Source organism: Malurus melanocephalus, unplaced genomic scaffold (genome assembly GCF_030028575.1).
Source record: "Malurus melanocephalus ecotype Western Australia unplaced genomic scaffold, MMel_1.1 scaffold_352, whole genome shotgun sequence".
In the NCBI taxonomy this organism is placed as follows: domain Eukaryota; kingdom Metazoa; phylum Chordata; class Aves; order Passeriformes; family Maluridae; genus Malurus; species Malurus melanocephalus.
The window spans coordinates 557,233-570,493 of record NW_026623584.1 but is presented as its reverse complement, the minus strand read 5'-3'; the positions used below and the strand labels follow the sequence as shown (position 1 = coordinate 570,493).

Genomic DNA, 13,261 nt, shown 5'->3' with positions numbered 1-13,261 from the left:
CTGCTAAATCTTGTGCGATTTATCCTCTTCAGAATATATTGCAAACATCAATAATCCGCTGCTTGGCAATAGTACTAGATGTGTGAAATCTGTTTTGAGGTTTTAATTTTCTAAGACAAAGCCTGTGGAATGACAAAYTTTTGCTTCTTAAGTGAATAAATAAGTAACAGATTTCTGAATAAAATTCAATGTGCTTGTTTAATACAAGTTGGATCCAGTTGAAACCTGATCTCAATCATGTTTGAGTGTTAACAGGCACTTAGGCATGAGCTGTGGCATTTCAACCACTTCAGATTTGGTTTATGCTGTATATTAGCAGGGATAATTTGGTGTTTGTCAGCAAATGATGGAGCAATTAGGGATTCCATACAGGCTAAATCTGACTTTTCTAATGTGCATTGTCCTTGGCTAATCATTGATTAAACAAAGTGTCAGGGTTTCTATCTCTTGAATAAAATTGCTTTATCTTAAGGTAGCCAAATATAGCACATAAAGTTMTTTTGTGAGAAGTTTTCATTCAAAATATGTAGACATAGCCACCTGCCTTAGTTGCATTATGATACTAACATTTCCTGAAACTACAATCTTYCTAAAAGATTTTTCTCTTATTATTTACATTTCTTTTTATTCATCAACTCAGCCTGCTTCTTAGCATGGAARGGAAGAAAATGCTTTTTCCTTCTCTTCCCCTTTGCTGTTTGGGATGGACTTTACACCTCTGTCCTCTCTCTGAGGAAAGTCTTCYCCTCCAAGGTTGTGCAGTCGATGGATTATGGCCATTAGTTTCCTTTTTTTAGTCTTTTTTTTTTAATTTTATTTTCGGGTTGCCTTTTTTTGGTGAGAACCAAACAAACGGCAAAAGTTTCTCCTTCCAGTTCCTGTGGCTTCACTGAAGTGTCCCAAATTTAATTTTCCCAGCTTGCCATGGTAACTAAATTAGCTGGTTGGAGCATAACACATGAAAGTTTTATATTCTCTCTGAGAGGAAAATTCCATTCATTTAGACCAGGAAGAATTAAAAGCCTTATCACTAATCACTTCAGCCTCATTTCCAGGATGCATTTCAAGGCAGTAGGGACCAGTGCAGTCATGAGGCCTCTAGGTTTTGACTCCCTAGGACTTGATGCTACAGGTAGGCATGAGAGAAACTACTGAAGAAAAGACTTTTGGTCAGATTATCCCTGAGAGTGGTYTAACATCTTTCTCTTTTGCATCCCTTCAATGGTCATTATGATAGTTATCCAATTTACACTTACACTAGACAAAATAGTTTAACTGCTGCAAATATTAAAAGCTTAAAAACTCAATTGCACGGCAATCTCCATGCTGAGAATACAATATGAAATCATCAGGGCAGATATATTTGATATGCAAACACTCTACCACSGCTCAAGCTGCCTCTCTGCCCTTTTCAAGAAGCAACTCAGTGCCATACACAAGGCATTCTGCTGGAGTTTTGGTTGTACTTGTTGCAGATACTATGCCATCTCACAGGCATAATGATATCAGATTCAGGGCATACTCAATGCTTGCAAAATCATATCTGAGCAAACTAAAGTAGAGCATCTGCTTATCATTGTATCTATCATGAAACTGCAGACAAGGACTGGTTGAAAAAAGTATTCTCATTAACTTATCCTTGCTTGTCACTAATTCTTCAACATATGCCACCCATTTCTTCAGTTGCCCCCCAGACTGTCTAGACTGAAGCAAACGAAAGAAAAGTCATATATGGTGTTTAGGGTCCAGAGCACAAGTCTTATGAGGAGCACCTGAGGGAGCTGGGACTGTTGAGTCTGGAGAAAAGGACTCTGAAGAGACACGTTAATGCTCTCTATTTGAAATGTGACTGTAATGAGATGGTTGTTGTCTCTGTTCCCAGATAGAAAGTGATAGGATAAAAGAAAACAGCATCCATTTGCATAAGGAGAGGTTTAGAGTGCATATTAGGAAAATTTACTTCACCGAAAGGGCTGTCAAGCACTGGAACAGGCTGCTTAGGGAAATGGTTAAGCCATCATCTCTGGASGTTTTTAAAAGACATGTAGACGTGGCACTAACCAATATGGTTTACTAGTGTGCTTGGCGGGCCTGGGTTAGTGGTTGGACTTGGTGATCTTAAGGGTCTTTTCCAAACTAAGTGACTCTATGAGTCTATACATTCCTTAAGGATCTTGAGGAGCAGCAGGAATGGGCACCACAAATATATACTTCTCCCTGAAYTCCAGCACAACAGAAAACACATGCATTTGGACTTGGTGAATGTACACATGAACATCTCAGTTACTCCACTTCTACTWCAGAGAAAAAGAATCACAGAAAAACAGATTCCTGAAGACTGCAAACTGAGCAACTCAGCTATTAATCAGTTTGCCCAGGATTTTACCACGTAAAGTATTGACCACAGTCTCTTGGGCAGTGTGTTTTAGGGCTTAGCCCTCCCATGGGTCTCAGCACATCTGTGAAATAATATTCTTTGCTACAAATATTCAGAAACACAGTTGGTCATTTCATTTGGGCATACAGACAATTTTATCTCAGCCACAATATGGCTGCAACATTATATAGAATATAGAATATAGAATATAGAATATAGAATATAGAATATAGAATATAGAATATAGAATATGTATATATAATATTTTATACATAAAGTGATTACAACAACACCATCAAAATAAGAAACCAATTTTTGGAAACAATTTTTGTCACATCCTGTAACCCATGCATGACAATTGAAAGATCAGACTTCTTAGAGAAAAGTAAACTCATTTTTGTTATCCATTTGTGATCTCTTGCCTACAGCTCTCTATATTCTGTAGAAGAGTGGTTTTCAAGACTCCAGATGAATGATTGTTTACCTGATGTTTTTCTGAAAAAATGCTATAAAATCTGCTTGCAGAAGAAGTAATTAGCCACAGAGGCTTTTGAGCCCCTGTTMACAAATTGATTTTCTGAAGACAATCAAAATAATGAACAAAATAATAATGCATGCTTATCCCTAGATGCCAGAGATCGTGCTTAAAAACTATCCTTTTTATATGGCAGCTTTTAGTTGCAGAAAGCAGCTCCCTGAATTCTGTGGATTTTGTGAACACATTTTTGGAGACTCAGAATGTTGCTTCAGAGATATCGCTTTGTACAACTACTTGAAAGTTTGCAGAATGTTCAATAATCTTCAGAGGTTCTGATTTACTTTTGTGTTGGGAAAGGCTGCTGATTTCATGTTGCATAAAGAACATTCAGGTTCTGGTTCAATAACTAAGAGAAAGATTTTGTTATTTCTGCTCTGTTTACAATATTGTTAATCCTTATATCAACACTCAAGTGAATATTTATTACACACTGAAYTGCCATCTTTCATCAAGATGAACAAGAAAAAGATGTGCTTTAATTAAAAGGAGGATGGACTGATGTGAAAATGGTGGGCCTTTGATTGTTTGTGTGGAGGAGTATGAATTGCACCCATTAAAACAAAATGCTGATAAGGACAGGCTATAAATCTGAAAATGGGTTGCCCCAAGATGGTTTAGAAAGAGTTTTGCATGCAAACTAAGGAACTGACAATAAAAACATCGACAGCATTACTTTACACAGTGTACAAGAGGAAGAGATGCTTCTTTAGAAAGCTAAAGACAAAAGTCACCTTATTCACAGCAAATATATGTCTAGATTTAGAAATGCATGCATTTCAAACATTATCAGGGAAAGCAGTTATCATTAAATAGATAATACAGTTTGATTATAACATGAATATAGCAAAAAGGGAAAACAAATGATTGTTGAAATATGGAATTTTTAAAAGGGTAACTTTCAAAAATAGTGTTTGCTGTATTTGAAAACTGAGTTTTTTTAAACTCATTTTTCAGGAAACAAAGGCTCAAAATGAAAGCTTCTAACACATCCCCCTTATCAGGCATTCTTGATTCAGAATTGTGTGGCACTATTAGGAGAGCTGTAAAACAAAGCTGCTTTCAGTTCTTCCTAGAGGTGCAAGTGATGTAATGACCCTCAACCAGACAAGCTTGCATTTYGGTCGAAACTGAGAGGACAATGTAAAATTATATCGTAAATCAACAGAGGTGTAACCACGGTGGAAAAGAGAACAAGCCTCTCTGCCTGTAAACATTGGAGGATTGTAGAGCTGGTTTTGCAAACAAGCAGATAGATTCACAACAGCTTTGCTGTGAAAAGCTTCAGAAACTAATATAAAWGGCATAGAATTAAGAAAACAGAAACAGGGAAGAACTGAAAGTAGAGAAAAGGAAGTCATAATTAAAAAGGAATGTGATAGCCAGATAAGCAATTTGTTGTCGGGGCAGAGAAGGGAGGCAAGTACTAGAGAGTGAGGGTGAATCCAGCTAACATGCTGATTCTGACAAAACATTTCAGTATCCCAAAGAATATACTTTTCTCTAAGAAGTGTTTTTCTGCACAGCTTCATAAGGGAAGTAGAAAGTGATAAGGACAATAAAATGCTCTTCAGTAAAAATAAAAAACAGGAAACATGARATAAAATAAAACTGCAATAACACGTACTGCACTCAGTTTAAAATCTTCTAAAAATAATCAATAGAATCAATAGCTAGTTTAATGGCATCCATTACTACTGATCACACAACTTAAAGAATTCTAGTAAAGATGCTGATAGTAATTGCAGTAGCATTACAGACCCAAAATAATAGAGATGATGTTTTTCTGTTGTAATGCAAAGTAACACCTGCCATTTGTATTCAGCAGAATTAATTCCATTGGAGATTATTTAATCCTTTGAGCCAATCATTACAGAGCCATTGTCATTTTACAAACACTAAATATCAAAGCATATTATTAAAAAAAYCCAGGCTCCTCTGCAAAACTACTGAAGATAAGACCCAGAAAGGATAAAGTAGTACTATCTATTTGTCTCCACATTACTAGAACAAGCGGTTCCATCCTGGATCACTTTAGTGTTTTAATTATGTAAATACATGGTAATTTTTGATGCAAAGAATGTTTTCGTTTATTCTAATTTGGCAGTAATATTACTGTGGCATTAAAAAAGTTATCCCAAACAATTATTTGGATAAATAATTGCTGCTTTGAAATACATGCAAACACCATAGCTGCACAATAGAAGAATGAGCCAGTTACTGCTCTTCAGAACAGGCAAACAAAAGCTGCACAATCAATACATTTCCAGGTCTTCATGGTTACCCATGCTGGCAATGTGACCAGTGTAAATATGTCTGCTTAGCTGCTATTCAGCTTATCCCTTCTGCCTAAGACAGTTTGGAAATGTATTATTTGTGGTGAATGAASAATGAAAATTTCTTGGTTACGGTTATAAGAATTGAGATGACCAAAATTCATGGTCAAACTTTAATCTACAGATAATACCATAAAAGTAGCCAAATAAAAAAAGAACCCTTTGAAAAATCCACACAGCTACTTACATAAACACACAATCAAAAGAATGATACTGGAACAGGAAAACCACAACAGAAACAAAACTTCCTCTGTGATCAAACTACACATTGTGCTGGAGGAGTATAAACCATACATTACTCTTGACCTGTAATCTACAAATCTTATAGGARATTACCTATAAGGAAGCGGTGATGCAAATATCCTGACAAAAAGACTGAGATCAAAGTTTTACTTGGGTTCAAGTGCTTTTCAGGAGTTGTGATTCATTCCAGGTAAAGCAGACCTCCTTCCTGTTCTGCTAACACGTTTCTCATCCAACAATTTGTCTGGATATTGTTCAATAATCCCACCATCAGGAGCACTTCTCAGTTCTACATGAAGTATCAGAATTTTCAGAATATTACTTACTGCTGTAAGCAGATATACTTAAAGAAAGAAACTTGCAAAGATAATAAAGAACCAAATTGGGAATTCCCTCTTTTGGGAAGAAGATTATACGGAAATGTGCATATATAAAAAATGTTCTAATTTTATCATATATTCATTTCCACAGAGCTATTTAGAAAACAGTTACAAAATTCATTAAATCATTTTCTCTTAAAGTCAGCAGTGGTTAATAAAAGACTTTACAATAAGCAATGTAGGTCAGCAGAAATTCACTTTTCCACTGGGATAAATGTGATCTATGTGTAAAGGTGCTGAGCGATAGTTCCATTTAACCCAGCTGAATACATGCCTTCTTTGTAAACTTGAAAAATCTTGGAAAGAAAAGAAAAATACAGAACATCTGTATTTTTTTCCAAGTAAAACTCAATTGCTATCACCAAAATATTCAATGTAACTTTTCCCAATCCAGGACATTTTGTCCTGAAAAGACTAGATACAAATTACAATAAAATACAGAAAGCACACTTAAAAAAATTAACCATTAAAAAAAAAAAAAAATCTGTCTTAGAGACATCGCAACAGTGAGCATAGCTCAGGGAGGAGAACCCAAGTAGATTTCAAACTAAGGTAAATACTTTCATGCCCAGCCTTGCAATTTTGCATCTCTGTAAGTTGTTCACAGATCAGTCCTTAAGCAATGGTTTGTGAAAGTTGTGGGCTGCCCTATGCAGATSTCAGTTTCATCTGTGTTCCAACGTGCTCTCCACATAATCACAGCCATGGGTTATCCATTCTGGCTTCCTTACTTAACGCTGCTACTACAGGGCTAATTGTTCTTTCCATTTTCCTAAGAAATCTGTTCACATCCATGCCCTGCGGTTTGCATATCTCTCCTCTGCACAGAAAGTGGGGAGGCAGCCCTGCCAGCAAAACAGATACACAGGAGATGGAATTTGGCTCTTCAGTCTAGCTCACAAATTTCTTAGTAGCTTGGGTATTATGAGCCTAGTACATTCTATAACAATTAATATGGAGCACCATGAACTCTTTGTGTGGATGCATCTCACAGAATTTGGGATTGTATTGCTGTTTTCCTATTATTAAAGGCTTTGTTACTTTTTCAAAGCAGCATGTTTTTAAGCTCTACAAATGCATTTCAAGTTTCTTAAAGAAATACAAAGATAAAATTTAGCTGATTAAAGAAAGAGACAGATATAAAATATTCTTGGTGGGGAAAAGATTTCCACTCTGTACATAAAAATTACAAAATCTGTGATTAAAAAAATTAATCAAACAATATAAAATACTCATTGCTGTTCTATTTTCATTTGCTTGTTTCCTTGAGAAGAACTACTGTTGTTTTCCAGGGCCTCAAATTTCTCTGCCCCTAAAAACATATCCTGTCTTGTCAACATGCATTCATTCGTCCAGTTTTTCCCAAATGTAATTGAATGCAAATCACACCTTTCTCTGTACTGCTGAGCTTGGCAAAAAGTACATCCATTAACCTGATGGCTAAGAATATTTGCAATTTCTTTTGTTTCTGTTGACTGCTCCTTATCAGTTTTTCTATCAGAGATTCTTTGCAAAGTACTCTCTGTTCTCAGTTTTGATCCCCCCCTTAAATTCCAGTATTATTGCTTTTCTGACAGCTAATCTCAGTTTCTCTTTAAATGCAAGTATCCATCCATTTGCTGTCAGAGAATTCTCCTCCACAGCTTGCTACAGCTTCCCCATTTAGCATCTCCTAATACACCGGAAATTGAATTATATTATTTTAACCACTGCCTTCTTCTACACTTTGGCTGACTTGTTTTACAGACTGGTGATCAAAATCCACCAATGTGGATTTTTTGCTAACTCATTTAGCAGCTCAATTAGCACTGACTGTGTACCTAAGGTGTCGTTTGCAATCTAAAGAGAGGAAGGAACATCCTTCCTTTTACTGGGGGCACTCACCAAACAGTGCAGTAAGTAAGCACAGCCAGACAGAAACAGATTTTCACATTACAGACATATTCTTTACCCTGCACAACATTGCAGGTGTCACAGGAGGGGCAAATAAAAAAAAAATTATAAAAGAAGACAGAAGTAGAACTTGGAAATATGATTAGAATTTCTTGAATTCCAGTTTACTTTTCTAGCTATTTTCTAGCAAGCATTTCTCATATTCTTWTACTTCTGCTAAAGTATTCAGAAGTATTCCTGTGCAGTCCCAAGAAATTATGCAGAAATTGTACTTGCTGATATTTTGCTCTGAGAGGAGAATGGGCAGAGACATAAAATTATTCTTCAAAGGGTGAGACCACAACAAATGTTGTTCCCATTCAGTGTGAAACAGTACATAGCTATAAATATTATTTTAGTAGCCCATCAGGCCATTTGCTGACTCTCATTTGTCTGTGAGTCTCTCTGTGCTTGTAAAAATCACTGAGGTAAGCGTACTGTGCTTTYACCATCTGAAACGATAGCAGGAAGGCTACTTTAGTGTAACCTGTCCTACCAAACATTTTAGGCAATATGCTGATCTCTTTAAAGCAATGATGTCTATCTTTCATCAATCATTTTATACACTTCTACTTCTAACAGCACAGAAAAAAAAATTGCTACTAATACTTCATTGATATTTGATTTCTCCATTTGTTGATATATTTATCTATGCTAAGATCATGTTCATATTTCTAGAAAGAATAATAAATGACTGATCACAGATTTTCAGGTAACTTTTTTGGCCAATGATTAAATAGAGTGATGTTTACTTGTTTTAATACTGCCATTTAATAATCACTTCCCTATTTTAAAGATGCTTTTGTTACCTTGTATTTCAAAAGTTATTTTATACTTTTAATGCAAGAATAAGTGGAATATTACCATTAGCAAATACTTCGAGTTGAAGTTTCCACAGTAACTTCCATGCTTATGGAAGCATAACATTGTATGCTTATGTTCTCTAATTTATGGATTCTTAACATCCTCTTTCTGTTATTTAATTAAACAACAAGCAAATAAAAGGAATTATTTCTATATTCAGGCACTCAAAAATATGATAGGAAATCTGAACACACATCACCTGAGATAAACAGAATCTCTCATTATGTACTTAGTATGCAAAGTTAAAATAAACAATTTTGCTGAAAGCCAGATTAAGACAATTGTTTCTATTATTGCTGACATGAAATTTTTTTGCAACTCTAGGTTCTTAAAAAAGTAAATTTCCTCCTATCAGCCTTCACCAGAAGTGAAGCGTTACACTGCAGGGGACATGCCACACTTCTACATTTTTCGTTCTCTGAGAAACAGAAGGATAAAAAGACAAGAGGATATGGTTCACTATGCAAGACAATGCATGCACAAGGCTTCTTGAGACTTTCAGACTCCTTTGACATCCAAGAAATGGCTAGCTAGGTTTTATCTCACATGAGCACCTCAGACTTCAGACACACAACTATTTGCTAGGTCCTGGTCAAAGGCAAACTTATATATGGGTAACAAGGACAGGTTGGCTGGAGCTCTGAGCACCCTGATGCAGCAGGAGGTGTCCCTGGCCATGGAAGTGGGTTTGGAACTAGGCTATCTCTAAGGTCCTTTCCAACATTAACTATTCTATGATTCTATGACTCCAGTGGGATTCCCCTAAATTTAAGAAGATGCACGAAAGACTTAAAAACCAAGACTTCTAATGTGAAGGAAGAATTATGTCAGCGTGTGCTCCTACAGTGATATACAGTGGGACTCCCATCCTAATTTCATTGGTGTTCCCATCATAAAAAATTGTTATGACATTTCTAATACTTGATCAGCTAATACTGAACTAATTAATACAGTATTTAAGGAATGACGAAGATTCACCTGTTTGCTAAAACAAAGTATAAATTTGCATATCTTGAGATGCAGAAAAAGTGGAAAGAATTTATAAGTGATATCCACGAATGCTGTAACAGCTGCTAAATACCGTATCTTCCTTATTAGTCTTATTAATAGTCATTAATAAGAGAGAAATTAAAGAAAAACAAGGATGTCAGAAACAGAGGGAAGTGAGTGAATAAGGAAAAAAAGGGGCCTGCTAGAATATGTGGTAGTCACTTCCCTTTCAGTCCACACAACTGAAAGGGAAAAAAGCCAAGAAAACAGAAAGAAAAAACAAGACAGAGAGGGTAATCAACAGCCTTTCTGTAATTATGTTCTGATTTTCCAAATGAAAGTCTTTGCAGTAGTGTTGTCTAGATTTTACACACTCAAAAAAAAAAAAAAAAAAAAAAAGAAAAAGCAGAAGGAAGTACAGAAAGTTCTAAACAAAGACAAATTAGCAGCACCACAGGACAAGCAGTTTCTGAAAAATGCATGATAATCTTGTATCAGGCCCACAAGCATTTAAAAAAAAAAGGTAGCATTTCCTTATTACATATTCCAATGTATTAGATCAGTCCTAGGAAATATCTGGGACTTCTATAAGCTCTGAAGGAAGGAAAAAACCCTCAAATACCTTTTATATCCTTTTCTGTTTTCAGTTGAGAGTTATTTTATACTTGCATCTGAGGAAAAGTTGCCATGATGGCATATTACTTTATTATGAAACTAATAATTGTAGGCTAGAATGATAGAAATCTCACCAACTTTCAGGTATGTTCAAAACTATTTACTAACCCCTCATTATCAAAGCTCTGAAAAACCAGCTCAAACACTGTCTTTATTGATTTTCTTGAATGCATTACACTCTAAGGTATTATTCTACATCCTATCAAGTCAGCTTATAAAGCCTTCAGCTATTGCAGTGGCATGCTTTGTGAATGTGTCCATGCTAACCAGAGCAGAGGATGTTTATTTCAGGGGTACTTAAGGGACTTTTGCACCTTAGTGAAAATTTAATTTTCAAAATAACTTTAAAGAGTAAGGGAAAAAAGAGAGATTCCTGTACAATTTGGAGCACATGGCATTCATTGATTAAACCATGATTGTTCTCACAAGCAATCATCTGGAAAAAGAAAAGAAGATTTAATTTTCAAAAAGTAATAATATTGGTGAGTACCATTCATTCACCATGCTTTAAGGTACCACCTATTTCCAGGGACTATSCTGAAAACTAATTTTTTCCTTTCATAGTGCAACCATTATAGGGGTACATTTTATGACGGCTTTGCTATGAAAGGCTCCCCTCTTCAAGTGTCCCAGTGAACTAAATGGAGCTGGCATTCCAATACCTTGTGCATTTCTTTAATGGCAACGTTCTGTCCATTACGTATGTCCAATTACAGCAATACAACATAAAGAGGGGGAAAAAAGTTACAGTATGACATGTTTCTGATTCTAGCCTTCTTAATTGCTACCAAGGTACACTTGAATAGCCTGTTCTTCATGGTAAAAGAACTTCATGGTAAACTGTCTGAATTCACAAGACTGCATCTACTCAACTGGATAGCTGCTTAGCCTCCTCTTGGAAGATGATGAGGGTAACAGTAAGAGTCTGACTTTAATGATGTCATAAAGATCTGCAACACAATAAGAATTCTGCTTCATACTTTTTGGAATGGCATAGTTCACATACAGCCAAATCCTATTCAGCCAAAAAGGATATTCATCTTGCAGAGGGGCACACATATGAGTTCATGAGTGAAGAGGTATCAGACACCATTTTCAGTCAAGCAATGATGAGGGCAATCCAGCCCAAAAATTTCTATTATAATCTTCCTATACCTTCCTGAACAGTTTTCTGAAAAATGAATATCTCATAATTAAGGATGGGCTTCAYAGCAGGGTATTATAAGAAGGGAAGTATATTTCCAAGTCTGACAGGTGTGGTGACACATTCAGCTGTGTGCCATTGATGAAGGAAGGCAAAATAACAATGTCCAAAAAAGAACATCCCTTAGGTGAAGTGAAAATGCAAAATTTTACATTWATCTTATAAATTACTTCTGTCAGCAAGTCTGGTTCAGAAAAAGTACTTTAGCAGATAGTTATAAATTGGTAGGTTTATAGCTGCTTTCAACAAATTGATACAAAATTTATTAGAAAAGACTATAGTGCGGGAACATTTTCCATTTAAAAGGTTATCTCTAAGTTTTCACATTTAACAACATGTTAATGAAATAAATTTGCATTTTCTCAACAGAAAGAAAGTGGTCCTATTTATGGCACACAGGCATTCACTCCTCAACTGCATATATTTTTTCAAAATATTTCTTAAACAAAAGTTTTTGAAAGGGCCCATTGTTTTGAACTTTGTTTCAAGGAAGCATTTGTAACAAGCTTATAGATATTTAATGAAGCCTTAATCTCTAAAAGTTCAAACAATGTGGATTGTTGCGTAATCTATTGTGTCAACAGGTTGTTTACTACCAGAAGTATTTTTGTAAAAGGACAATCAGAATGTCATTACAAAACATGGCATAAATTTAATACACATTAGATTCTTTTTCAGTATAAAGTTACTCCTGCTTGTTTTTTGTATTCATCTCACTCCTATATGTGGATATGGTAAAGTCAGTCACACAATAATTTCATCTGTAAAGAGATTTCAATGCAGCACAAAGTATGATCCTACAGAAAGACCCAAATTTCAGACCTGCACAGATATATTACCTCARCATTTTGCCCGTGTTTCTCAGCCCAGGAGAAGCACTGTTAAATTGTTACTGTTGCTCAAATTACTCATCCTTAATTAGGACCCATTAAGCCTTTTAGGATTTCAGAAATGCACACCACACACAAAGCGGAAAGGACACGTTGATGTCTAACACCAGCTCGGGTGTGGGGATGCGTAGGAAGCCAACAAGCTGTAGTGTGYCATTTGCTCTTTTACTTAGTGTTGTTTGTTCTCAGCTTCCTCACAAATACTGAGATATTGATGCTTTTAGTCTATGGAAGGTCACAGGTCTATCAATGTGTTACCTTTCACAAATGCAACATATGGCATGCAAGAGAGGAAACCCCTCCTAGAGCTCTGTCAGAGTGCAGCCATCAGGACAGCAGGGACACATTTTCCTGATTTAGTCTTAACGTTCACTATGGGGTTTTTTTAAGCAATATCCTTCATATGTTACCTTCTATCCTGTGGGAGRTAAGTCTGCATTTTCTGTTTCAAGGTACAGTGCAGCTCACCTGAACTGCATGAAGAACAGTTTTGAGGCATTCCTCAACCAAGAGCATGTGCTAAACCTGTAAACTGCAATGCTGGGATTTCAAGAAATGCAGCTCCACAGCAGAATCCCCAAATATACATTGAGGACAACACTTAGGTGTAAAGCTTTTATCACTGTAGTCAGGGGAGGCAAATGTATTCAGATAAAGGAAAAAAAAAATTATAACCTAAAAAAAAATTWAAAAAARAAAATCAAAGTTCATTTTTGAAACAAGAGGCCTCAGGCAACTTATCATAATTCTTCCAATCTTTTGTCCTTTTTCACAGCACAAAAATATAAAAGAACAAAATATATCCTTAAGGTAGKTAACCAATGAAATAAGAAGA

At 35.8% G+C, this 13,261-nt stretch overlaps 1 protein-coding gene across 6 annotated transcripts in view; it reads right to left on the bottom strand.

Moving 5' to 3' along the window:
- The window catches only part of SPOCK3 (SPARC (osteonectin), cwcv and kazal like domains proteoglycan 3), a 327,128-nt gene that overhangs the window by 213,281 nt on the left and 100,586 nt on the right, over nucleotides 1–13,261 (bottom strand). The window lies entirely within an intron of this gene.